This window comes from Myotis lucifugus, unplaced genomic scaffold, assembly GCF_000147115.1.
Source record: "Myotis lucifugus unplaced genomic scaffold, Myoluc2.0 scaffold_0, whole genome shotgun sequence".
In the NCBI taxonomy this organism is placed as follows: Eukaryota; Metazoa; Chordata; class Mammalia; order Chiroptera; family Vespertilionidae; genus Myotis; species Myotis lucifugus.
In genome coordinates, this window is record NW_005871048.1 from 22,721,129 (window position 1) to 22,748,214 (window position 27,086).

The following is a 27,086-nucleotide window of genomic DNA, read 5'->3' on the forward strand; positions in this document are numbered from 1 at the left end:
TGGGATATATGTGTATGGTTTACAGCCGCATCACCGTATAGCTAAGTTACTGCCAGTCGTCGCAGTGCAGGAGAGGCTTCAGAAATACATCTTCCAATAAACACTGCGAGCTCATTCATGGTGGTGACAGGAAGGTGCAGGGCAAGGTCCTATCTCCAATGAATGAATGCATCTTATAGTATCTGGTTTGGAAGTTTGTTGATAGTTAGGAAATACACAATTTGAAATTTATGGACTAAATTGTCTTTTTATTCTGAAGTATAATCAAAAATACACACCAGCCCCCTTTTTGGCTCAGTGGATAGAACATCAGCCTGCAGACTGAAGGGTCCTGGGTTCGATTCCAGTCAAGGGCACATGCCGGGGTTGTGGGTTTGATCCCCGGTGTGAGGCATGCAGGAGGCAGCCAATCAATGATTCTCTCTCATCATTGATGTTTCTATCTCTCTCTCTCCCTTTCTCTCTGAAATCAATAAAAATATCTTAAATTTTTTTTAAAATACACACCAAAAAAGAAAAGGAAAAGGAAAAAAATACACACCAAAAAACTATTGGGGGGGGGGCATAATGTACACAGATATGTAAGGCAATTAATGAATAAAAATATATGTTTTTCTTTGCAGATTTTGTGATATTTATGGTATTTGTCAGCTTTAAACTTTTGTAAATTACTGTGATTCCAATTTGGAAATAGTACTTTTGTATTCCATTAAAGAACATTCCCCAAGCTGTATAAGCAAACGTGGATTTTCTCCCAATGGTAACTAATCTCTGATATAGCAAAATCCTCTTCTAGTTGAGGCGTTAGCCATTGGACAATAATAAAATCATGTTAGGTATTTCCATTTTTCTTCTCTTTGCTCATGAAGACTGATTCATTCATCTATAAAATGTGACTCTAGTCTCTTACTTTCACTTTAAACTCTAGCACATAGGATTATAGATAAATTTTGGCCAGAGGTAGACCATTAATCCTGACTGACTGATTGTATTAGTCTTCTCCGGAGAAACAGAACCAGTCGGATGGGGGAGGCGGAGATTTATTTTAAGGAATTGCCTCACAGCACTGTGGAGGCTGGCAAGCAGGAAATCTGCAGGGTTTTGTTTTTAAGCCAACCGAGGCCTGCAGGCTGGCGACCCAGGGAAGGGTTGGTGCTGCAGCTTGAGTCTGAAGGCAGATTGCGGGCAACTCTCTTCCCCAGCCCAGGGAAGGCAGGCTTTTTCCTTCAGCTGTGATGGGTGAGACCCACCCCACAGTTTGGGCAGTGGTTCTCAACCTTCCTAATGCTGCGACCCTTTAATACAGTTCCTCATGTTGTGGTGACCCCCAACCACAAAATTATCTTATGAATAATAACTGTAATTTTGCTACTGTTATGAATCGTAATGTAAATATCTGATATGCAGGGTGTATTTTCATTGTTACAAATTGAACATAATTAAAGCATAGTGATTAATCACAAAAACAATATGTAATTATATATGTGTTTTCCGATGGTCTTAGGCGACCCCTGTGAAAGGGTCGTTCGACCCCCAAAGGGGTCGAGACCCACAGGTTGAGAACCGCTGGTCTAGGGTAATCTGCTTTACGCAAAGTCTACTGACTTAAATGGTAACCTCATCAAAAATACCTTCACAGCCGCAGACTAGTGTTAGATCAAATATCTGGGTGCAGTGGTCCAGCCGAGTGGACACATCCAGTTAACCACCACACTCAGCACACAGTGACGGTGGGAAGGAGCATCGCTACATGCACTGAAGTCACGACATGAAAAAATATATGCCATGTTCTCTTCATTTGTGGGAGGATGGATTCTACACAGCTGAGTATCAAACTTAACAGAGGGGACCAGATAAAGAGCACAAGAGAGTTTGTCTGTAGGTACAGAGCGTAGGAAGAACGTTGGGATTTGGGCCAGGTCATGAGGTGGGCCCAGCCCCCAGGACCTCCCAGACACAATGAACTACTTTGACTTGTCTTTCCCCCATTCGCTTAGAGAACTGCAGAAATACAAAGAGTTCACAACCATGTGAACCAAGATCCCTTACAGTTCTAATATTCTATAACTCAATTTAATGTTATTAAATAAGATTTAGAGAAGATGGGAGAGGAAATATTGAAAAAAGAAAATTTAGTTGCTCCGCAGTAGATGTGTTAGTGGAATAGGCTACCTTTGGCCTATCTATTAAATTCTCACCTAAAAAAAGAGAGCTTTGAGAGGCAAAGGGGATTTAAAATCAGACAGTTTTATAGTTCCCATCGTAGTTCAGAGTAGCTGACTCTCTAAACAATGTTTCAAAGAACTGCTTGGAAAGTAACTTTTAACAAGTGCTAACAGAAGTTAAACACAAACTAAGACCCCTTTTATATTTATTTATTTTTTAAAATATATTTTATTGATTTTAGAGAGGAAGGGAGAGGGAGAGAGAGATAGAAACATCAATGATGAGAGAGAATCACTGGTCAGCTGCCTTCTGCATGCCCCCTACTGGGGATCGAGCCTGCAACCCAGGCATGTGCTCTTGACCGGAATCAAACCTGAGACCCTTCAGTCCACAGGCTGAAGCTCTATTCACTGAGCCAAACCAGCTAAGCACCCCTTTTTTAAAAAGCACCCCTTGCCCTGACAGGTTTGGCTCAGTGGATGGAGCGTCAGACTGCGGACTGGAGGGTCCCGGGTTCGATTCCGGTCAAGGACATGTACCTTGGTTGCAGGCACATCCCGGTGGGGGGTGTGCAGGAGGCAGCTGATCAATGTTTCTCTCTCATCGATGTTTCTAACTCTCTATCCCTCTCCCTTCCTCTCTGTAAAAAATCAATAAAAATATATTTAATAAATAAATAAATAAATAAATAAGCACCCCTTTTCAACCCAAAACTTCAACATTTTGAAATGGAGCTATGGGGTAGAAAAATCTTTGAATACATTTTATTAGATGACATAGCATCTTAGCAACATCCAATTGCTAAGTAGAAATTACCACTCCAACTTCAAAAATACAACTAAAAGACGGAACGGACATCATCCAGAACCACAGGAAGACTGGCTGAATGGAAGTTCTACAACTAGGAGGAACCAAGAATCAGAGGAGGCGCAGTGCTGAAGTAAAATACTAAGGTGCGGAGTGCGCGCTGCGCGGGCTGGTGGCTGAGGGCCCGGTTGTCTGTTTCAATCCGGAGGGAACCTCAGACTCTGAGCTCCAGATCCGGGCGAGTCTCTAGGGACCCAGACTCAAACGGGAGAAGCAGGACTGTCTGGCTACGGTCCCTCCGAGGTTTGCAGCTGTTTCTGGGACAGAGAGGCAGAGCCCCTGGGGACGGACTGAGAGCAGCCATAACTGCTCCCTCCTCCGCCCTGTTGATCCCGTGGGACCCGCCCCGCCCAAGCCCTGCACAGAGGCATTTGCCGGATAGCCTCAGGCAAAGGCTAGATTAGCACCTCCCTAGAGGACACAAGTTCTTCCACTGCAAACACAGCTGATTATCACAGCCAGTCGGCCTGGAGGTCAAATCCCTCTAGTATTAACTATAACAATCAAGGCTTAACTACAACAAGACTGCGCACAAAGACCACTAGGGGGTGTACCAAGAAAGCGTAAAAAATGCGGAGACAAAGAAACAGGACAAAACTATCAAGGGAGGATATTGAGTTCAGAACCACACTTTTGAGGTCTCTCAAGAGGCTTCTAGAGTCTGTCGATAAACTGGATGAGATGTACAGGAAATCTAATGAGACCCTCGATGGTGTGATAAAGGACCATCTAGAAAGTAAGCATACACTGACTGAAATAAAGAATATTATACAGACTCCCAACAGCAGACCAGAGGAGCGCAAGAATCAAGTCAAAGATTTGAAATGCGAAGAAGCGAGAAACACCCAACCGGAAAAGCAAAATGAAAAAAGAACCCAAAAATACGAAGATAGTGTAAGGAGCCTCTGGGACAGCTTCAAACGTACCAACATCAGAATTATAGGGGTACTAGAAGATGAGAGAGAGCAAGATATTGAAAACCTATTTGAAGAAATAATGACAGAGAACTTCCCCCACCTGGTGAAAGAAATAGACTTACAGGTCCAGGAAGCGCAGAGAACCCCAAACAAAAGGAATCCAAAGAGGACCACACCAAGACACATCATAATTAAAATGCCAAGAGCAAAAGACAAAGAGAGAATCTTAAAAGCAGCAAGAGAGAGAAACTCAGTTACCTACAAGGGAATACCCATACGACTGTCAGCTGATTTCTCAACAGAAACTTTGTAGGCCAGAAGGGAGTGGCAAGAAATATTCAAAGTGATGAATAGCAAGAACCTACAACCAAGATTACTTTATCCAGCAAAGCTATCATTCAGAATTGAAGGTCAGATAAAGAGCTTCACAGATAAGGAAAAGCTAAAGGAGTTCATCACCACCAAACCAGTATTATATGAAATGCTGAAAGGTATCCTTTAAGAAGAGGAAGAAGAAGAAAAAGGTAAAGATACAAATTATGAACAACAAATATGCATCTATCAACAAATGAATCTAAGAATCAAGTGAATAAATAACCTGATGTACAGAATGAACTGGTGATTATAATAGAATCAGGGACATAGAAAGGGAATGGACTGACTATTCTTGGGGGGAAAAGGGGTGTGGGAGATGCGGGAAGAGACTGGACAAAAATCGTGCACCAATGGATGAGGACAGTGGGTGGGGAGTGAGGGCGGAGGGTGGGGTGGGAGCTGGAAGGAGGGGAGTTATGGGGGGAAAAAAGAGGAACAAATGTAATAATCTGAACAATAAAGATTTAATAAAATAAAAAAATAAAGAAAGAAAGAAAGAAAGAAATTACCACTCCAAATTCCAATATTTTTGTTAAGAGACTTATCTTTTAGCCTGGCCACAGCCATCAGGTAAGCCAGAATGGTGCTTACAAGTACATCCAGGAGCTGTGGAGGAAGGAGCTCTCTGTGCTCCAAAGGCCCCCTGCCCCTCACCGCCCCTCACCCCACCACCACCCTCGCAGGCTGGGATACAAGGCCAAGCACGGTTATGTCACATATCAGATCTGTGTTTGCCGTGGTGGCTGCAAACGCCCAGTTCCTAAGGTTACGTGCAAACCTGTCCATCATAGTGTTAAACAGCTAAAGTTTGCTCAAAGCCTTCCGTCTGTTGCCTGGGAGCACACTGAACATCATTGCTCTGAGAGTCCTGAATTCTTACTGGGCTGGTGAAGATTCCACATACAAATTATCTGAGGTTAGCCTCACTGATCCATTCCCTAAAGCTATGAGATGGAATCCTGGCACCCAATGGATCACCAAACCAGTCCACAAGCAAGGGCTGACATCTGCAGGTGACAAGGGCCGTGACCTTAAAAAGGGCCACAAGTTCTGCCATACTATTGGTGGTTCTCGCAGTGCAGCGTGAAGAAGGTGAACACTTTCCAGCTCCACCGTTACCGCTATTATAAGTAACTAGAGGCCTGTACACGAATTCGTGCATGGGTAGGGTCCCTCGGCCTGGCTGGCAATCGGGGCCGGGGGCCACCTCACCCAGAACAATCAGGGCCGGCTGGCCAGCCAGGGGGAGGGACCATGGGAGGTTGGCTGTGGGAGTGCAATGACCACCAGGGGGCAGCTCCTATGTTGAGCGTCTGCACTCTGGTGTGTTGTCATAGCGACCAGTCGAGGTTGTAACAGTCACTTAGGCTTTTATATATACAGATGTTTGTGAAATTCTTACCTAATAAACAATTTAAGACAGTCAAAAAAAAGATAATTATGAGCCTTTTTAAAAAAACATTTTGAAAATATATTTTTGATTTTAGAGAGGAAGGGAGAGGGAAAGAGAGATAGAAACATCAATGAAAGAGAATCATTGATCAGCTGCCTCCTTCACACCCCCTACCGGGGATCAAGCCCACACCCTTGGCATGTGCCCTGACCAGGAATCAAATCCTGACCTCCTGGTTCATAGGTTAAAGCTCAACCACTGAGCAACACCGGCCAGGCTTTTTTCTTTTTCAAAAAACATATATATTTTAATGGATTATGAACCTTTTAGTTCATGTTTTCTTCAACAAATATCATGTTCTTCATGCCACTGTGCAATTTACCATAATACATATTGCCTATCAAATCTGGCCTGCAAACATGCTCTCCCAGCAGTCTTTAACTTGATTCCCCTCTGCATTCTGGTCAAAGTCTGTCTGTACATCTTTCTCCTATATTTCTTTCACTCTCCAACTTATATGTCCTCTTTCTTTATTCCAATCCAAATCTAATACCTCGTTCAAAGATCTGATCAAATCTTAACCCCTTAACAAATGTGAGTGCATAGAAAAGCAGCATGAAGATAATAAGGCATTCAAAATTCATCACAGTGGTTTCCCAAACCATCATCTTAAAAGACACTGGTTTCTCACATGCTGATCTAAGATATTTTAACTATGAAAAATCCTAATATTGTAAGTCTTTTCCAATCTTCATATAATTAGTAGGTAAAATTTTTCATGCTAAAGAATTTAAAGTAAAATTTTAGTGTCAGCTAATACCCACCCGAGTACAAAATGAATGTATTAATAAATGAATACTAATAACAATTGAAAAAATAACCCTAACCAGTTTGGCTCAGTGGATAGAGCATCGGCCTGCCGACTGAAAGGTCCCAGGTTCGATTCCGGTCAAGGGCATGTACCTTGGTTGTGGGTACACCCCCAGTAGGGAGTGTGCAGGAGGCAGCTGGTCAATGTTTCTCTCTCATCGATGTGTCTAATTCTCTATTCCTCTACCTTCCTCTCTGTAAAAAGTCAATAAAATAAAAAATTAAAAAATTAAAAAAAAGAAATCCTGCTTTTAAAAAAAATATTCGTTTTATCTTCTAATGGGTATTAGCTGTCACTACATTTTATTTTTTTAAATATGTTTTTGTTGATTTTAGAGTGAGAAGAAGGGAGAGGGAGAGAGAAATAGAAACATCAATGAGAGAGAAGCATTGATTGGCTGCCTCCCAGACACCCCCGACTGGGGATCCAGCCTGCAACCTGGGTATGTGCCCAAATGGGGAATCAAACTGGTGACCTGGCTCATGGGTCAGTGCTCAACCACTGAGCCACACTGGCCACACTCAAATAAATTTTCATAGAAATTCTCTACAGACTTGGATGTTTCTTACATCAACAAAGTATATAAACAAATTGAATTTCTTTATCCAAAGTTTTGACCCTGAGCTTTATATCCTACCAAAGGCTTGCCACCACAGGAGACAATGCAGAGTCAGCCAACCCACCATCATACCTTGTTCTAGAAATGCAGCATGGATTTTTTGTTTATCCAATTGTAAGTTCTTCAGATGCTTGGACTATGAGTTTCCCTTCTTTTGCATCCTCCACACTATTACTGGCTTATCAGAGATGCTTACTAAACACTATGACACTGTTTTTCCTATCATTATATGGCACCCTCCAACATCAGAAGACGCACAGTCTTCACCCCACCACCCACATGCCTGGATGGGTCCTCCCAGAACAAACCCTAACTGCTGCTCTTTTGATCAGAACAAAAGGGTAATTGAGACCAATGTTTTGTTTTGTTTCCCCCCAGGGTGCTCAGTTTCTCTCCTCACTCACAGCTACTTTAAAAGAAGCAAAAGAAAAGAGTAACCTCACCCACCATTTTCTGGCAACTGGATCTCTGGAAACTCTAAGTGCACTGGCTGAGAACAAGAAGAGCATCAACAACATTAACAATAATACTTACCTGTATTAGGTACTTAATTTGTATCAGGCATGTGCTAAGCATTTTACATGGATCATCTTATTTATTCCTCTTAATGCACCTGTGAGGTAGGTTTTGTACCTGGATGGCCATTTTCCATAAACCCTAAGTGGGTATAACATGGAAGAGAGACCAAGGGTACCTGAAGAGGCTTTGCAGTTGGGATGAGGAAGAAAGGGCAGCCTTGATGACTAAACCGCAGACAGGAGAGAGGATGTCCCAGCTGATGCCAGCAGGGATGCACCATGACACCCAGGACGTGTCCTTCCTCCCTTATCATAGCACTACACAGAGGAAAGGGAACACCTTGTATACATGGGGGGAAGGGGGAGGGGAGCCCTGAAAGGACTGAGACTGTTTCCACCAATAGATGAATTGAGTGTTCACAACAGAAATTAATTTCAGTTATGGAAAAATAAATGTGTATTTCTTGCACATCTGAGTTTATAGACCTACATAGTAATATTATGCCTATAGTTCAAGGAAAAAGAACTAAGATTTAGACAGATTCAGACACTTGTTCAAGATCATACAGATATTCAGTGATGGCATCTGGATTTTAAGCCATAATGTCTGAGGCCAGAGTTCACTCTTTTGAGTAATGGATATAAAAACACTACAAATATAATAGGAATAGTCTGACATTTAAAAGGTAACCTGACTGTATAATTTCTTCCAGAAGTAAGGTTCTTTCTTTGTTTCCCTAAGTCACCAAGAAAAGGCATACTGGTAAATATACCTGGATCATAGCACTGTCCTATAGAAATAGCACTCAAACTAAACATAAAATTCTAAATTTTCCAGCAGCCACATTTTAAAAAGTAAAAAGAAAACGGTAAAATTAATTTTCATATTTCCTTTATAAAGTATCCAAAACAGCCTGGCCTGTGTAGCTCAGTGGTTGAGCATTGACCTATGAACCAGGAGGTCACAGCTTAATTTCTGGTCAGGGCACATGCCCCAGTTGCTGGCTCAATCCCCAGTAGGGGGCATGCAGGAGGCATCCAATCAATGATTCTCTCTCATCATTGATGTTTCTGTCTCTCTCCCTCTCCCTTCCTCTCTGAAATCAATAAAAATATTTTTAAATGTAGTGAAAATGAATTCGAATTCATACAAAATCTGAATTTTTTTAAAAAATGTATCCAAACATTATTATTTCACTACATAAAATATAATCAATATTTTAAAATATAAAACTATTTTACATCCTTTTTTATATTAAATTTTCAAAATCTGGTGTGTATTTTTCTCAAGTAAGGTATAATTGACATACATTAGCTTTGGGTGTACAACATACTGATTCAATATTTGCATATATAGCCAAATGATCACCACCTAAGTCTCCTGAACATGTCGCCACTCGTGTTCACAAACTTTTTTTGTGTGTGATGAGTACTTTTAAGATCTACTCTCTTAACAACTTGCAAATATTCAGTACGGTATTATTAACTGTAGACTCTAGTGTGTATTTTATACTGACATCACATCTCAATTCAGATGAGCCACATGTGTCTGGACTATGCAAGGTTGAGATAAAACAGAGTAAACTGGAGAATCAAATTCATAGCAAAGGACAACTTATGACCTCAGTTCATGTTGTCCCCGGACAGTGCCTCCACCAAGTGCGGCAGGAAGCATAGCCCTCCTGTCTGCCTTTCCCAGAACTTTATCTTCCTTTGTAAAACGTCAGATTTTTCAGGAGTCAAGCTTAGCATTTTATTTTAGGAAAACAATTTTCCAGCGGTTCTCAACCTGTGGGTCGCCAACAATGAAAATACATCCTGCATATCAGATATTTACATTACGATTCATAACAGTAGCAAAATTACAGTTATGAAGTAGCAACGAAAATAATTTTATGGTTGGGGGTCACCACAACATGAGGAACTGTATTAAAGGGTCGCAGCATTAGGAAGGTTGAGAACCACTGAAACGTTTCTTCTTTCACTTATGCGAACAGCTTTACTGAAGAATGATTGGCATACAAGAACTTACGTTAAGTGAGAAATTTTTTATTTTGTTTTAGTAAGAACAAAAGTTTATTGTGCCTTTACTACATGCCCTGCACTGCCTTAGCTTCTATTAATAATCTCAATGAAGTCTTGCCACCTATGAGGTGGGTACTACCAGTATTATTTATCCCATTCTATATATCAGGAAATTGAGGCTGAGAGGACTAAGGTTACTTGTCAGTGAGATTTGACTAGAAAGTGAAGGCACCTGAATTCAAAACTAGGCAGGCTGTCCACTTAGCATACAGTCTTCAAGACTATCAGGCTGAATATCAAGAGGAACTAGGAGTGTATTATTGCACCATAAAATGCTAGAGGCAGAGAAGAGAGGAGGTGCTGGGAGATTCTAATATAATTACCTAGAACATTCCAAGAAACAAAAAAAGTCTTTATGCAGATTTCTGGCTAATCTCCCAGTAGAGTAGGCCTTTGTCTACTTAATTATATAGGCCTTTGACCATTCAGTCTCTTCTAACCTCAACATTTGTAAACAATGAGCTTTACAATAATTCTACATAATGTTTGCTGAACACATTACAAGGTGGAAGTACTTTTTAAAACAAAATACTGCAAGAGCACTTAAGTTTTAGTATTATGCTCTCATGATACGGTCAACTTTTAGAACATAGTTTCCATGAGATGTAGTCTCCCCCAAGAACAACTGCTAAACTGTTTTAGAAGCATGAGGACTGCCAGCATTTTCCGTTTAAAGAGGTTCCTTTCCCTTACCCTGCCCACCGCCATCCAGTATCACATCCATCACCCCTAGGCAATATGGAGAGAGCCCCACCAGAGCCTCAGCTGCGTTCTTCCTGGTCTCAAACATGTCTGAGCACTTCTGGCTAATAGATGAATCAGAGCCACGAGGAATCTGGGTGTTTTTTTGTTGTTGTCTTTTTTTTTGGGGGGGGGGGGGGGGGGACGTGGAGAAGAAAGAAAAAGAAGTGAAACTCCTGGTTTCTTTTAATAAAAATATCCTGGGTAAAGAGTGAGAGGAGTATTCTATGACTTCCACTTTTCCTCCCAGGAACCGTTCACGCCCTCCACTCTCCCTCCCACTCCTCCAACTCCCTTAGTCTGCACCTTCCCTCCCTCCAGGAACCTGTGCCAGAGCCTGAGGGGAGAAGCCATTAACAAGAATGTAGGAGAGCTGCTTCGCCCAAAGGTCTGAGAAACAGTGGGCACCCAAACGGGTACAGCTTTGGAACCTCTGAAAGATGGTAAAACAGACGGTAGGAATTTTCCTCATTTGGGGATGAAGTCAGTACAGATTTTTGAAATCAAAGCGGGGAAAGCTTTGGCATAACTAGAGCTCCGCACCCCAGCAGCAGCGTCCAGGACGCTTCCCGCCCCTAGCGAGCAAAGCCCCAGCAGCTCAGCTGGCCTGGGCATCTCAGGGGCAGCACCCTCGCGGCCAAGGTCAGCAGCAGCTACACTCGCACACTCGCCTCAGGTGTGTGACTGCTTGGTGGCTAAGAGAACTGAGGGTGAGCGCTTATGGAAATTGATGGGAACTCCCAGAAATATTGGGATGGGGATATCTGGAGGCAGCTGGAGGTCCTACCGAGGCAAGTTCAAGCAGAATCAGAGAAACAGGGCACAAGTTGTGAGCCTAATTTAATTCCTAGTTTTGTGTGACCTACGCATGGTTTATACAAGCACTGTGCTACCCTCCTACTTACTCCAGCTCATGGTAAGCGCTCAATCATTGCTCAGTTACTTTTTCCTGACCTTGGGAAAGAAAATTAACATGTCAGTGGAGCCCCAGAGATATCCTGTGTGGGAAGGTACGGCAATGGGATGAGTTAGGGATTGTGTCTGATGACCCATCTTCCAGGGACACGCTTCCCAACAGTGGTGACTCCTGACCCTGAACCTCAGAGGAAAGATGCTGAATGGAAGGCTCCCCTTTAGTCCGTTCTTAAATCAAGAAGGAAGGGAGCAAAGGAATTGGTATTTTGGCAATTATTATCAATACACGTAAGAACAAATGATCCCACCTAATAAGTTTAAGGGGAATTTAATTGCTTTAATAATGGTTCTTTATAATATCTCATGTTTGCTTTAATCAACATTAATCTCAGTTCCTCAGTCCTATAACTGAGCAAGAAGTGAGTCACACTGTTTCATAAATTCAAATCATGTTGCATAAATACTAGTAAATGAAAAAATGATTCATCCTTTCAGATTTCTCTCACCACACTGAGCTGCCAATAAGACTAACACCAGGAGTACGTGTCCACCAGAGGGCGCCAGAAGCTGACTTTCCTTATGTAATCTCCGTGGAACTAGTGAAGACTTTTGAGTTAGATGGCAAAGTTAAAGACAGGAAGGAGTCAGATCTATGTATGAAAGCAGTAGACAGGTGCATCTGGTTCACATGTTTGTTTTATGTTAATGCTTAAATAGTACTGAAATCTCCATAGTGGTTCAGGATGTAAAATATGTAAATAGCAACATCTGAGCAAGGGAGATAGTGGTATCATTCCATTTGAAATTGCCTAGCTGAATACAGTGGGGCTTTTGTTAATGAATTAATTTCAAAAAGCTTTTCTCCAGTTAAAAGAAAACTCCAATTGGTGTTTCAATTATTAGAATCATCGGTACATATCCTTTTATGCAATGGCAAAACTGTTACATTAAGCCTCAGAGAGCATTAACGAGGTGTCTGTGGTGGTATAAATCATTGCTAATTTGATAAGCAATGCCAATTTTAAGGATTTGGGTTTTGAAGTGGCTCTAAGATGTAGAATACAAAGGAAGTGTTTTTAGAATATTCTGTTACCAGAAGAGACAGCAGCAAAGTTGTTTTTTAAAGGGAAAGACAAGACTATGATCCAAATTAAAGTAGGAATTGGTTTAAATAAGTGTCTTTAAAAAGAAAAAAGAAAAGGTTAATTGTACTGAGGAATAAAAAGCCCAGATACTTTCAGCAGGAAAATATCAAGCTGATGATTCTTAGGACAGGTGCGCACAGCACAGTTTAATTCAGATTATCAGTCTCTCACACCTGTAACCAGTAACTATTAACAACTTATATTCTTTTATTGTACCCTGCATTTCTCCTTTCAGCACTAAGAGCTGTAACCTGAACACCACACCCTTTATTATGGAAAGGTGGGCTGGTATAGTACTTAGTCCTAAAGTTTTGTTTTTTGTTCTGTGGAGTTTTTGTAGCCAATCAAACATACACACAAGATTCAAAAGAACAAAGAGCTCAGATTAGAGCAGCATGGGTTGTGGGGTTGTTGTTTTTTTGTATTTTTGGAGGGTTTTTTAGGGTTTGTTTGCTTGTTTGTTTGTTTTGGAGAGTATGTTTATTAAAGCTGGGTCAGTGAGACAAGAAAGGGCTTAGGATAGAAGAAGCAACAGGAAAGAGACAAGGCGGGGCTGCTGTCAGCTCACTGGGAAGTCAGAGAAAAGAGGGCGTGGAGGCAGGTTCAGGGGGTTAGCCTGGGACGAACTGCCGCTGCCCATTGCTCCCCTGATTGCAAGTCTTGTGGGGACCCTTGGAATTTCAGAGAAAGAAAATTCACTGGGAAGGAAGTGGGTGTGCCTCAAGGAGGGCGAGCCAAGCACCATGTTCAACTCAGAATCCACAAGGCAGTGGAGACTTGGAGTAGACTCCATTTAATGCAGCTCTCGGTATTTTAGTTATCTATGGCCACACAAATAATTACCCCAACCCACAGCGACTTACAACAGCACAGCTTTATGACTCACAGTTTCTTGGGGTCAGGAGTTCAGGAGAAGCTCAGCTGGTTCTTGTTCAGTTTCACGAGATTGCAGTCAAGATATCAGCTCAGGCTTGAGTCATCTGAAGGCCTGATTGGGGCTAGAAGATCCACCTCCAAGACTGCTTCCTCACCGAGCTACTGGAGGCGGCTGTGGGTCCTGGATTATGGACCTCCCCATAGAGCTGCTTAGTGTCCTCACAGCATGGCAGCTGGCTTCTCCCAGATCGAGTGATCCATGAGAACGAGGCCACATACCTTTTAGGACCCAGACTGACCAGACACAATCATCTCTACAGAATCCTATTGGGTACACAGGTCAGGCCTTTCCAATGTGGGAGGACACTGCATAAGGATGTGAATCCCTGGGGGCTAAAACCATTGAGAACTCTCTGGAAAGCTGGTCCCCTACCTGGCTCCTCCCGTGTTCTGGATATTCAGGGCATTCCCACGTGGCCAACCTAGACGTAGGCAGAATGGATGTGTCTCTACCAAGGTCCCTTCTCTATCTCCTTCCTCTCACAGCTTCTATGATTCTCTTTATATCGCTTTTCTCCTCACTCTCACCCCTTCAACCAAACCCTATAGTCTGTCATTGGGTATCGCCTAGTTCAGCTCTTGCATGTTCTGTTGCCAAATGTTCTGGAGATTTTCATTGCTGTGGGCAGAAAATAAAAGCAAGGAAAAACATTCACTAAGGCCAGTTTTTCAGATTCTCAACAGAAAGCCATTAGCTTCTTCATACTCCCAAGATTAACACCTCTTAGATAGCTCCTGCATTTTATTATATTAAAGAATATTTGTCTTCTCCTTGAGTCAAATTTCCAAAAACCCTGTTTGCTCAGTTTCAATATGAGTCAGGCTCCAGGTAGAATGGGGAGTGGGGTGCAGAATGAGGAGGGGTAAGGGGAAAATATTACTGTGCAACGGTTGTAATATGTAAATTATTTCTAAATTATTCCTTTGGTATACATCTTATCCAATAAAATATAAGCTCCCCAAATGCAGACAGTGTCTACTCATTTACTACTTTAATCCCAGTACCTACCACAGTGTCTGGCACATAATAGATATTCAAAAAATCATTTAGAATAAAAGAGGTAGCCACCACAATGATATTATCTGAGAGAATAAAATTGTTTTCTCATGATAATCTACTAAGTGAAGATTTGTAAATCGCAGTTAAAATATAATTGTGATCTGAGACATAATATATTAAATGATGTTAATATTTTGACCTCTTATATAATTAACTAATATAAATGCATTATGTATTTATAATGCATCATAACTTAAGAATAAATCCAAACTTTGTCAATCACAAAATCATTAATCGAGCACCCCACTCTATGAATGAAATCTTTCTACGGGTGGTCAATAAGTAAAGTTATACCCATTAACAGAATTCATCATCACATTATTGAAGAATTTAAATGTTTCTTATGGTATGCATACCATAATGGAATGATTCCCCAAGGGGTGCTGCCTCAATTCAAACCCATAGCTCAACACAGAGTCGTCATCTGCAATGGGGCTGAGGCCCCCTGCATGCTGGGCATTTGGTGGGCTGGAGGCTAGGGTATGGCACCCGTGCATTGACCAGTATTCAAGCAGAAGAGAGGCCTCAGGGCTGCTATTCCCAGTGCACCTTTTGCGATGTTCCACCCAACCCAAACAGAAAGGACAGACACCACCAGAAACAGCCCAGGGGGAAGGAGGAAGTGTATCACTTTGGGTCCCAGTCAGCATTAGGGAACATCACCAGATAACACAGGAGGGGGATTTATTTTAAAAGGGATGGGTTTTGAAGATATGGCAGGATGCAGACAAGCCTAAGGGAACGTGTGAGTCACTGGGACTGTACTGCTAGCATAGCCAGAAAGACTTAGAAGAAAATGGGCTGCTGACACCCAGATGGAAAGAGCAGTTAAGGAGCTATGACCTTTCATGGCCAGCCTCACCCTTCTCCCTTCCTCCAATCTCCTGCCAAAACACAGACAGGAGTGTTCCAAATATATCCAAGACAGGACACAGGACAGCTTTATTTTATTCCTCTCTGAATCCTTCACACATAACACAGTGCCTGCCAGAAGCAATGAGTTCATAGGAACTGTTGTGTTGTGTGAACTGAGCATAACCCCCCTCCTTCTTCCCCCATGCTGTGACATCATGATATTGAGGGAGTCTTTCTGAAAACAAAAAACAGATAACATGGTGTGAATTTTACATCTCTAGACAAATTCATGTCAAGGAAGATCCCTAAACGAGCATTGTGTTGATAATACTAAATGTCATCACTTAAGATGTTTAATGAAAAGACAGTGGTAAGTTTCTTCTTTCAATTATTCTTCTCAATAAAGAAGGGAATCCAAGGCAGAAGAATCTATAGTTATTGCCATGTTACTCAATCATTCTATTTCTATTTTTCATGGGGGAAAAAAAATCAGTCTTACAAAAGAAAAAAAGTTGTTTAATTAGTAGTTTAGACTTAACCACAACTGTGTAAAGATAGAACTGAGTTGTCCAAAATAGTAGCCACTAGTCACATGTAGCTATTTAAATTTATATTAATTTATATTAATTCAAATTAAATATAATTTAAAATTATACTTAATCATATTCCTCAGTCTTACTTGTCACATTTCAAGTGCTCAGTAGCCACCTGTGTTAGACAGTGCAGCACAAACATGTCCATCTTTGCCTAACGTTCTACTGGACGGCACTGAGCCGAGATGAATGACCTCCCAAGATTCTTCCAGAATTATATTTGAAACTCATAGGACTAAAATTAAAAATGACCACACTTTGGTTAGGTTATTCTGACCATGACTGAGGTATGATCACATTTGATTCAAACTACTAATAATGGCTAGCAACATGAAATATTTGATTTTTAGAAAGGAGACCAGTAGCTGCTGTGAAGTTATATTTAACAGGAATGATGTAAAGGTTAAGGTCATAATATCATGGGAATCCTTTTCAAGTTTATTTCTCTCTTCTTATATAACAAGCGGTTCTAGGATAAAAAATAATGAAATTTTGTCCAGTGAAATCACTTATTTACATCTGAGTTCATGTAAACAAAGAAACAGATGCAGTTCTAGGTATGTTGGAATTTAATTTGCCACATCATTCAGCCCTTATTATAGCACTAAGCATGACCTTACCACTTAGGGCAGGATCTGAAATAGGATGCTTTGTGTTGACTCCTAATTTTGACGATGGCTAAGAAAAACTGAGGAATATCCTGCATTCTAAAGGGCTTCCCCGGTACAAAGCCAACAGGATCTCACAACCTTCACAGCCTGTGGCCTACTCCGGATGAAAGTTAGAGTCATTGAGGAGGAGACTCTGAAATGAATTTAAGGAAGACAGCGCCACGGTGTCTCCCTTCACCCTCCTGTGCAGGAGGGGGCAGTGGTGTGCTACCCGAAAAGCAATGGAGGAAAAGGAGCCCTAATATTTGGTCACATTTTAAAAAATATTTCTCAACTTTTGGAGATACAGTTAAAAAGTTAGGAACCAGTGAATAATAGCTAGTATGTACTGGGCATTTCATATGTTCCAAGGACTGTGCTCAGTATATTGCATGTATCATCTCATTTAGAACACATAATACTAAACACTGGGTCTCGTTTTACAGATGAAAAACTGAGATTCAGATTCCCTAAGGATAACACTCCAAATCATAGAGCTAGCGAATGCCTGAGCAAGCGTTTGAATCCAGATCTGTCTGATTATAAAGTTCATGCCGCAAGCACTCTACCTGTGGCTAATTGTTTCTGTTGTTGTTCTTTTTAAATCTGCAGCAGCATTCTAAACTATGCTTTTAAGGGTAAAAATATATATGTAAACAAGCAAACTATGCTTTTAAAGGTAGAATAAATAAGGGAATTTTGCTAAAACCTGAACGATCAAAACTTTTACTGCTGAGTGTGTAAGAAATGTCTCACAAAGAGCAACCCAGATTTCCTTTTGATTGTCACTGTGAGGAATTTGAGGAATTTCTTAGGGGAGACAAGAACATTGTTCTTTTCCCAAATTGGTTCTATAAATTCAGCAAGTGAGTGAACACATTCAAGAACAAGGGATATGGCAGAACAGGCTTTTCAATCACTTCAGCTTCAGAATGCTTTGTGCTCGCTAAATCCTTTTGATCATTAAGCCAGCAGTAAGTGGATGTCTAAGTTAGAATATTTTGAGGAATATTTTCCAGAAAGTTTGTAGGAAATATGGCTCCTTTGAATTGAATACATTTTCTCCGGTAATTTATTTGCAGGCAGATGAGCCTCTGCTCCAAGGAGATAGCCTGCTGTCATTAATGTATTGAACCCTATACAATGTCTCAGAAAGTAATTGGCTGCGGTAAAACTTGAGGGTAGAGAGACAGGTTTGCTGAGATGATACTGAGAGATGCAGAGCCAGCAATGTCTCTCAAATGAACATATTTGTCCTACTATTGCTCCCCTGCTGCAGAGTGGTGTAAACTAGCATAGATGCATTTTTAAAATTTGGAAGGGAAAAAGAACGATTGCCTGATCTCCCATCTATCCTCTTCCTTACATTTGTACCAGAGTATGTCCTATTCAGCACAGCAATGCTGTACATAGGCAATACTTTGTGTTTGCAAAGTGTATATAAGAAAGGGTAAATAAGGAAAGAGCTAACAGAAGTGCAGTATATCCATCTTACAGTCCAGCTTCTGGCTCTTACCTCCATTTCTAGCAAAAGATTGTTGCTGGCGCGTTTGCAGATGAAAGGAAGGACTTCTCTTAGTACTCTCTTCAGTTAATAAATGTTAGATGTTACCAAAGATTCACAGAAATTTAAAATTAGAGGTGATTTTAGAAATCATCTCGCTAAGTTCTCTTATTTTTTCATAGGAAGAAAGTAAACCCAAGGAGGTCAAATAATTTGCCTAAGGCCGTGGTCGGCAAACTGCGGCTTGAGAGCCTCATGTGGCTCTTTGGCCCCTTGAGTGTGGCTCTTCCTAAGCCTTAGGAGTACCCTAATTAAGTTAATAACCATGTACCTACCTATATAGTTTAAGTTTAAAAAATTTGGCTCTCAAAAGAAATTTCAATTATTGTACTGTTGATATTTGGCTCTGTTGACTAATGAGTTTGCCGACCACTGGCCTAAGGTAACAATAGATTCGGATATTGAAAGAGCTGGGGCTAGAAATAACACTTCTTTCCCCCCAAGGGCAATTTTAGAGCAAGTGATTGCCTGAATTAGCTTAAGACATTATACCTCTACCTTCAGAGTAACAGTGCACATTTAAGCTAAATTTTGCTTTATGAAACAAAGAATATTTTATGGGATGGGAGACTTTAAAATCTCTATTTTATGAGTATAACCCAGTTCCAGAAAATATTTTGAAAGAACTATAAAAAAGTAATAGTTTCCTTAAGGAGTGAGACATATCAACCCATTTTATTAAGAAATGACAAGAATTGAATATTGTATGCACTTTAACGTATTCTTGCACATATGCCATTTTAACGTATGTCTTTAAGGAAGTCCTGTAATTTAACATTTCTGAGCATTACTGGATTGTTCATCTGAAAGTCTCTGTAATATTTTGGTTGTTGTTGTTTTTTTTTTTATCTCTAGCTGGATTCCGAATTCTGAAAGTATATTAAATTTCATATGATAGCCCTAACCGGTTTGGCTCAGTGGATGGAGCATCGACCTGCGGACTGAAGGGTCCCAGGTTCGATTCTGGTCAAGGGCATGTACCTTGGTTGCGGGCACATGCCCAGTAGGGGGTGTGCAGGAGGCGGCTGATCGATGTTTCTCTCATTGATGTTTCCAACTCTCTATCCCTCTCCCTTCCTCTCTGTAAAAAATCAATAAAAAATATATATATTTTTTTTAAAATTTCATATGATGTAATTTTAAAATACATAAGAAATAATATAAGACAGTGAACACTAAAAAAGAGGTATTGAGTAGAATGTTATAAAGTTACACCAAGAAGCAAATGTCAATTTAAGGTCCATATTTCCATCTCCAGTATTAGCCTTTGAACTTAACAGAAAGTATTTTTCTTAAAAACACAATTTATCATGAAATAGAAGAATATCAAATCAAATTATATATACTGTATGTTTAAATCTTTGCCCTAATGACATTAAACAGACCAAATAATCATGTTATTTTATTTTTTAAATATGTTTGTATTGATTTTAGAGTGAGAGAAAGGGAGAGGGAGAGAGTGAGAGAGATACATTGATGGTTGCCTCCTGTTGAGGCATGTGCCCTGACCAGGAATCCAACTGGTGACCTTTTGGTGCATGGGATGATGCTTAACTAACTGAGCCACTCCAGCAAGTGCCCAAGTAATTATTTTAAGTTACTAAACATTCATATCTGTAGAAGATAGCAAAATAGTAGCAAACCTGAAGTTTAACAACTTGAAATCAAGAGGAATTAAAACATAATGGATAAATATGATCATGTCAAAAATATAAAGTATCTGATCTGAAGGGGCTCTCTCAGGTCAAATTTGCGACAAGTTGACATCAAAGCAATAATAGTGCTAATGATTTATTTACATTGAAACAATTTTATGATCCATAAAATTTAAGAGGAGAGAGAGAAATTGAGAAAGAGAAAAGACATAAAATTAGTTTGGCAAACTATTAACAATTGGTAAATCTAAATAAGAGATACACAAGAACTCATTGTATTACTCTTTTCAATTTTATTGTAATTTTGACAAATTTCAAAATAAAATGTTGAGTAAAACAGCATCCCTCATAAAACATATATTCATTATATACTAGTATATCAGAAGAAAAAAATAAAGAATAAGATCAAATGCCTTTTGGTAGCGAACTAAAATTTAAATAAATAGACCAAGGTAAAAGCTCAGAGATGATATGAACATTAACTATTTTTTTTAAAGAATCTACACTAATAAAAGAGAAACATGCAAATTGGTGTCACTCCGCTATGCCCACCAGGCAATCAGGATGAGTATGCAAATTAACCCAACAAAGATGGAGGTTAATTTGCATATGCAGGCACGGAGCGAAGACTGAAGACAGCATAGAAGGAAGCCAAGTGCTGCAGAAGGGAGCTAAGCAGCGGAGATGGGAGCGGAGCCGAGGCAGCAGAGAAGGGAGTGAAGCCTGCCTCGGTGGGCTTCGCTCCCTTCTCTGCTTCGCTCCGCCGCAGGAAGCCCTATTCTTGCAGGAATAGGCCCGAGGAAGCCCTATTCTTGCAGGAATCTTCCTGCAACGGCCTCTAGTATATAAGCAATAGTGAAATAGTGAAATAGTCTGGTTGCTATGTATGAAAGAGTAATTTTAGTGCTGGGTTTCTAACACTCTCCAGAGGGCAGAGAGGTCTGACAAACATAGAACTTTGTGTTGATTTGGCAGTTAAATGACCATAATGAAACTGAAATACCTGGTACCAGCTACGATGGTACAAGTCATTAAATCACCTAATTTCCTGCTCAGGAAGACCATTCTGCAGATTCTGATGGTGAAAAGAGAAGAGATAACCCATGTTGACTAGTTGATCATGGTCTGTCCTTTTGGCAGATATATTTTCATTGTCATTCTGATTAATACATCGGTCTCTAAGTTTTAATGAAAACACATGGTTAAGTATGTCTAGGTGATTAGGAAGACTTGAGTTTCTGAGCATTTAGATATTGAAATAGGGGAAGCAGAACCCGAGAGATATCAGAATGTTTTCTTCAAGTAGTACCTTTATTTTATTATTAATTTTTAGTAATAATATCAGTAAGAAACTGATGTTGGAAGGTAAGAAACACCTTTTAGTGTTATAAACACCTTCAAGAAAGGCAAATGACCTTTAACGCTCTGTCCTATAAAAGAGCACATAGCATCTCAGTTAAGAGAGAGATCTCAACAAGATCATTTTTCTTTTATTTTTCTTTTTGTTAACAAGATAATTTTTTAACTCTCATCTGTATTGCTTTAGTCTTTAGTTCCCATAGAAATGAGTTAAAATTAATTCAACAAACATTTGTTTGGTTTTTATTACATGTGAGGCTTCATTCTGGGGACTCAGCACTGGCCCCTGGTCTCATGGCGGGTTTATATTGTCTAAAATTTATATTTAAACCTCTTCAACATGGAAAGCAAAGTAATTTTCTTTCATATGGCCCTTAACTTTCAAACCACATTCTATCTCATGTGTTACATTGGCCTAACCAGTATATCAAACTATTTTAGCTTCTAGCACAACACCAGAAGAAAAACTGGTGGGATCCCATAATGACAAATCCACATCTTGTCAAATTTAAGTCAGTCTTAAACTAACTAAATGTTCAAGAGATAATTTCCTGCCTGCTGTGCTAGACCTTTAGTATTTACCCTTTAACAAATATTGGCCATATAAATTGTTTCTGAGACCACCTACAAGACAGTTCTGTTTAGATATCCAAGGAGGGTAATAGTGATGGTAGAATAAGAAGTAACAGGATATCAGCATTGGAACATGACCAATTTATAAGAATCAATTCAGCACCAAGTAAATGTTATAAATGAGATAATCAAAATACAACAGAAATTGTGGAACACCATGGGAGTATCCTAGTAGGAAAAGGTTACAGTATGTGAATCAACTACACCTTACAGGGAAATATAATGAAGAGAGTAAGAGCAGTGATTACTACTTTTTCAGTACCAGGGGAATTTTACATAGCAACGAGACAAACAAGAAATGCGATACACCATAATAATTTTTCCAAGTAGCCATTTTGGTACAGGCACAATGGGAATTATTATTTTTTAAAAAATAATATGTATTAGAAAGCAACCACGTTGTGCAGGGTTAATTAGAGTTCTGGAGACAGATATCTGCTCAGTAAATTACCTCCAAATTTTAGAGGCAAAGGAAAGGGTTGGCATTTATTCCACCTTCTCAGAAGGAACTGTCATCTAGAGTAATTAAACAGCTCTAGTTGAAGAGTCTACTTGGCAGAAAAAAGCCAGTTAATAACTGTGGAATAAATGATATAATTATAAATGCTGTATAACTATTTTGCAACTCTAATGAGATTATTAATTCAGCCAAGTTTTATCAATTGGTGTTGGAAGGATTAGGCAAATGGCTAATGGTAACCTTGAAATTCACATAGTCTAGCCAAAAAATTTTGGTCATAAACTGAGAAACATTATTGTTAATGGGAAAAAAACAGACTTTTGAACCCCTTGATCCTATGGCCAAATTTAATAGGAACTGACTGACATTTGCAACTACCAGTATGATGCAGTTGAGACTATTGAACATCATCTATGATTTTAACTTCAATAAAAACGTTTCATTTGAATTTTATAAAGGCTTTAGATTTGACTTCTAGATTCAGAGATTACTGGGGATAAAGGAACAAGTAAAACACCACCATAAGAAAGGGATCAAACATTATAAGACACTAGAGGCTCCGGTGCATGAAATTCGTGCAGGGGAGGGGTGTCCTTCAACCCGGCCTGTACCCTCTCCAATCTGGGAGCCCTCAGGGGATGTCTGACTGCCAGTTTAGGCCCGATCCCACAGGGATCGGCAGTCGAACATCCTTCTCACAGTCCAGGACCACTGGCTCCTAATCGCTCGCCTGCCTGCCTGCCTGATTGCCCCTAACCGCTTCTGCCTGCCAGCCTGATCACCCCCTAACCACTCCCCTGCCAGCCTGATCGACGCCTAACTGCTCCCCTGCCGGCCTGATCACCCATAACTGCCCTTCCCTGCTGGCCTGATCTCACCCCCAACTGCCCTCCCCTGCCACCCTGATTGCCCACAACTGCCCTCCCTGCCAGCCTGATCACCCACAACTGCCCTCCCCTGCCAGCCTGATCGCCCACAACTGCCCTCCCCTGCCGGGACCCGCCTCCTCCAACAGGAATGGCCTCCTCTGCACCACGAAGAGCCACGGGCATGGCCATCTTGTGGCGGCCATCTTGTGACGACGTCACGCAAGGGTGTGAAGCCACCTAGGCTTTTATTATGTAGGATTCTAAAAAACAACTGGGAGGACTTCAGCAAGTCAGAATGTCATCACAAAAGGTACTGTGGAAGAATGAAAGAAACGCAAGGAATTAACAAGATGTGTTTGGAATGGCTCTTAATTAATTACTGTTTCAAAGAAACAGTAAGAGAAAATTAAATATAGACTGGGTATTATGTAACAGAAATAAATTATACATTTTGTTAAGTGTGACAATGTCATTTTTGGCCATACAAGTTATTTCTGTTTTTAAAGAAACATGTTGAAATATTAGGATGGAATGTTGTATTTACTTAACTTAAAATACACTACCATGGGCTGTGTGATACATGTATATATTAGCTTCAACCTAAAAACTAAAATCAGAACACATATATCAGGGAAAGTTAGTTAGTATTTGGAAGACTATTTAAAAACCCTTTAACAGTAGCTGCTCTTAGCTTCATCTATCTTTATCCCCATTCACCAAAGTATTATTAACTGACATAATGAATGCTTGCAGTTATTTTGCATCAGTGAAATGACTGGTGTCCAATGTCCAATGGATTGGCTAGAAATATCTTGCAGGTGAACTGGTCCTGAATTCTGTTGTGATAATATTATTGCATCTGTCTTGAGTAAACCTTCCATGCAAGTTGTGTTTCAGGGGACCCCAAAAAAGGGAGCTGGACTTCACTGAAAATATAGACAGGTGGTATGATGTGTTGGTATTTGCATGCTAAAAATGCTTGCTAGGATTCAAAATTCAGTCTGAAGCTTGCTTTACTTCTCACATTGTAATGTCTTACCTCATACCTAGCTTGAGGGGTAAAGATGTTTTATAGGACTTCAGGTTCCATCTAATTAATTGATCACTAATTAATGCTCACAATTTATATGCTAATTCTAAAATAGGCCAAGACAAATATTTTCAGGTTTCTTTTTTGTTGTTGTTCAAAAAAAGCATTCCTGGGGTGTGGGCTGGGGAAAAAAAAAGAAAGAGCATTCCTGGTACTGAATCTTGTCAAAATAACTCCCGGCGTTGTGGAAGCATGGAAAGAGAAAGAAGCTGCTTACTATTAGATCATTCAGGACTTGACACTCTTGCAGAGTAAGCAACATATATTTAAAAATCAAAGGTCAGATTCAAACCTTTCTGGTTAAATGATGAACTGTTTTAAGATTTCCTAGTCATTATTTGTTAGAGCATTGTGGCTTACTATATTTTCTACTATTAATCTTTTGTGCATGACGTAGTTTATACAACTAAGCAACATATATTTTATGTTATTTTAATTTGAACCTAATTAAATGGTCTTTAAAAACAATTTTTGCCTCATTTTATGTAACATTCCTACGTCTTATAAATTGTCAAATATCAAATATTTGTGGAGTATATAGTTTAACTTTATCTGGAGCCCTTACTTAAAATAATGACATCTAAAACACAATGGGGAAAAAAATTCTAATGTAATAAGAAAACACATTTAACTAAATTTGTATGTACTTTTAGATATTAACTTTATGTTTTAGTGTATTTCAAGTGCACCTGGAATTTCTAAATATGGTGACATATTTTTTAAGGCTCACTATTCCAGTTACATTTATTAATATTTCTTATAGGTGAGCTACGGATGAAAAAGAGGTTCTATGAAAATCTTACAGGATGATCTGATCATAAATTCCTAACTGGGTACGTCATGGTGGGTAGTCACATCCCAGGCATATACTTCTTTAGTAAAGAGTTTATCTTTGCCATAAGTAAAGCCTGCCCATTCTTTGACATAAGCCATAATCTTGTTAACTATCCTGTATTCCAATCCTGGCCTTGTTTCCTCTCACCTTCATGTAATCTTCCTTACATTCCCACCTTAATTTCAAATGCATAATAAAAGAAGTTTCAAAACTATTATTCTCTGGAGCATTGTTGAGATCTTGCTCCCTGGCATATGTCATCAGTTTGGCTCAAATAAACTCATAAAAATTCTCTACAAGGCTTAGACATTTCTTATGTCCACAGAGCTTATGTGTCAAATTTACAAGTGAATGACCATCTGCAAAGTTAGGGTTAATAAAGTCAGCTGAAGAAAGGTTGACATAATTCCGCCAGGTCAATGTATATGCCATTCATGTTGCTTCCACCAGTGAACGGTGGTGTTTTGATAAGACCCTGTCCTTGAGCTTTCCTCTCCAGAACTAAGAGCAATTATTCCCATTTTATTAAGTTTTTTACTCCCCACAGAATAAATTCTAGTTACTACATTTTCAGAAATATTTAAAGGAAATTAATAAATGTAAAGCACTTGCTGCCTTCTCTTCAAAGCTATGAGTTACACCGGTATCTTTCCAGTGAATTCCATTTTTTTTCCTGAAAGAATCTGAGCTGATTTCTTTTACTTATCGTTGAAAATCCCATAACAATACTGTAGTCCTGCTTATTGTTTTCATAGTTTGATGAGATAAACCATTTTTCTCTGTTTTCTGAGGTAAAAGAGAGGGGAGATGATAGAACAAATGAACTCATCGAGTAGGCTGGAGGGCATGAAATGAGCTTTGGTTGGGCACCTCTTCCATCAGGAAGGGGAGGTACAGATACCAATAAGCTTCTAAGAGAAAAGGAGATGCAGTTCTCGCATCATGCCCTCGCTGATGCAGTTCTCAATAGAATGGTAGAACCATCATCTGCTGGGTCTAAGCAAGTGGTGTTGATGTCAGGAAGGGGATTTGAGAGGAGAGGGAAGATTTACAATAGCCACTGTCAGTTTATCAGACACATATGAATCATAATCTTAGGAAGCATTGCTATGCAGTGACATCATCAATTGTCACCGCTGTGTGATTTTTCTCCAGAAACTCTCAGGTGCTCAGTTCCAACACTAAAGAAACAGAATGGCTATATTAGAGTTGAAAGTAATAATGAAAGCATGACTTAAGTGGTGTACATCAGTGACTGGGGCTGGAAAGGAGAAAGCGGGAAGACAGAAGGGGATGATTGATTAGGAGAAAATGAAGGACTCAAAAGCACATGGGGTCATGAGGTCAAAGAGCAAGCATAGTTTAAGTAAGGGCAGGAACGTTACCAGAAACAAATGGTGGAGAGCAGCAGATGTCTTGCTTAAACATGAAGCCTGAATCTGAATCTCGCTATAGATGGAGGATATGAGTTCATCTGTCTTCTGCCTAGCATTCTTCCTTAGAATTTCTAATCTGTTTTTCTGTGACTTTCACCCACAGGTTAGATGACCAGTTGGTGGGGCTATAACAGAAAGAATATCACCCTGTTGGTTGAACATTAAGATCTACTGAGATTCTATGAAATGATACAGTTTAGTTTTAGTCTAGTATATTATGTAATGGACTTATTAAGAAGTACTTTTTTTCATTTTTATGAGCTGCCTATTACCTATTGCTTCCAATAGAAAATAGCTGACTTCTGGTACTCTGAGCAACCAAGATTTGGGGAAATTCTTTGATCTTATCTCAACAATTACTATTCCTTATAAAGGGTGTCCCAAAATTCACGCAAGAAGTAATTTTGATAGAAAACACAGGTTTATAATTAAAAATTATAAATTTTTTATTGATTCATAAAGTATCTAGTATAGGGTTA

At 39.8% G+C, this 27,086-nt stretch overlaps 1 long non-coding RNA gene across 1 annotated transcript in view; it reads right to left on the reverse strand.

Moving 5' to 3' along the window:
- Positions 1 to 13,259: 13,259 nt before the first annotated feature.
- Positions 13,260 to 27,086, reverse strand: part of LOC111824922 — a 54,987-nt gene continuing 41,160 nt past the window's right edge. The window contains exon 3 of the long non-coding RNA XR_002828009.1: positions 13,260 to 14,167. This is a non-coding gene — a long non-coding RNA (uncharacterized LOC111824922). The remainder of the gene's footprint in view (positions 14,168 to 27,086) is intronic.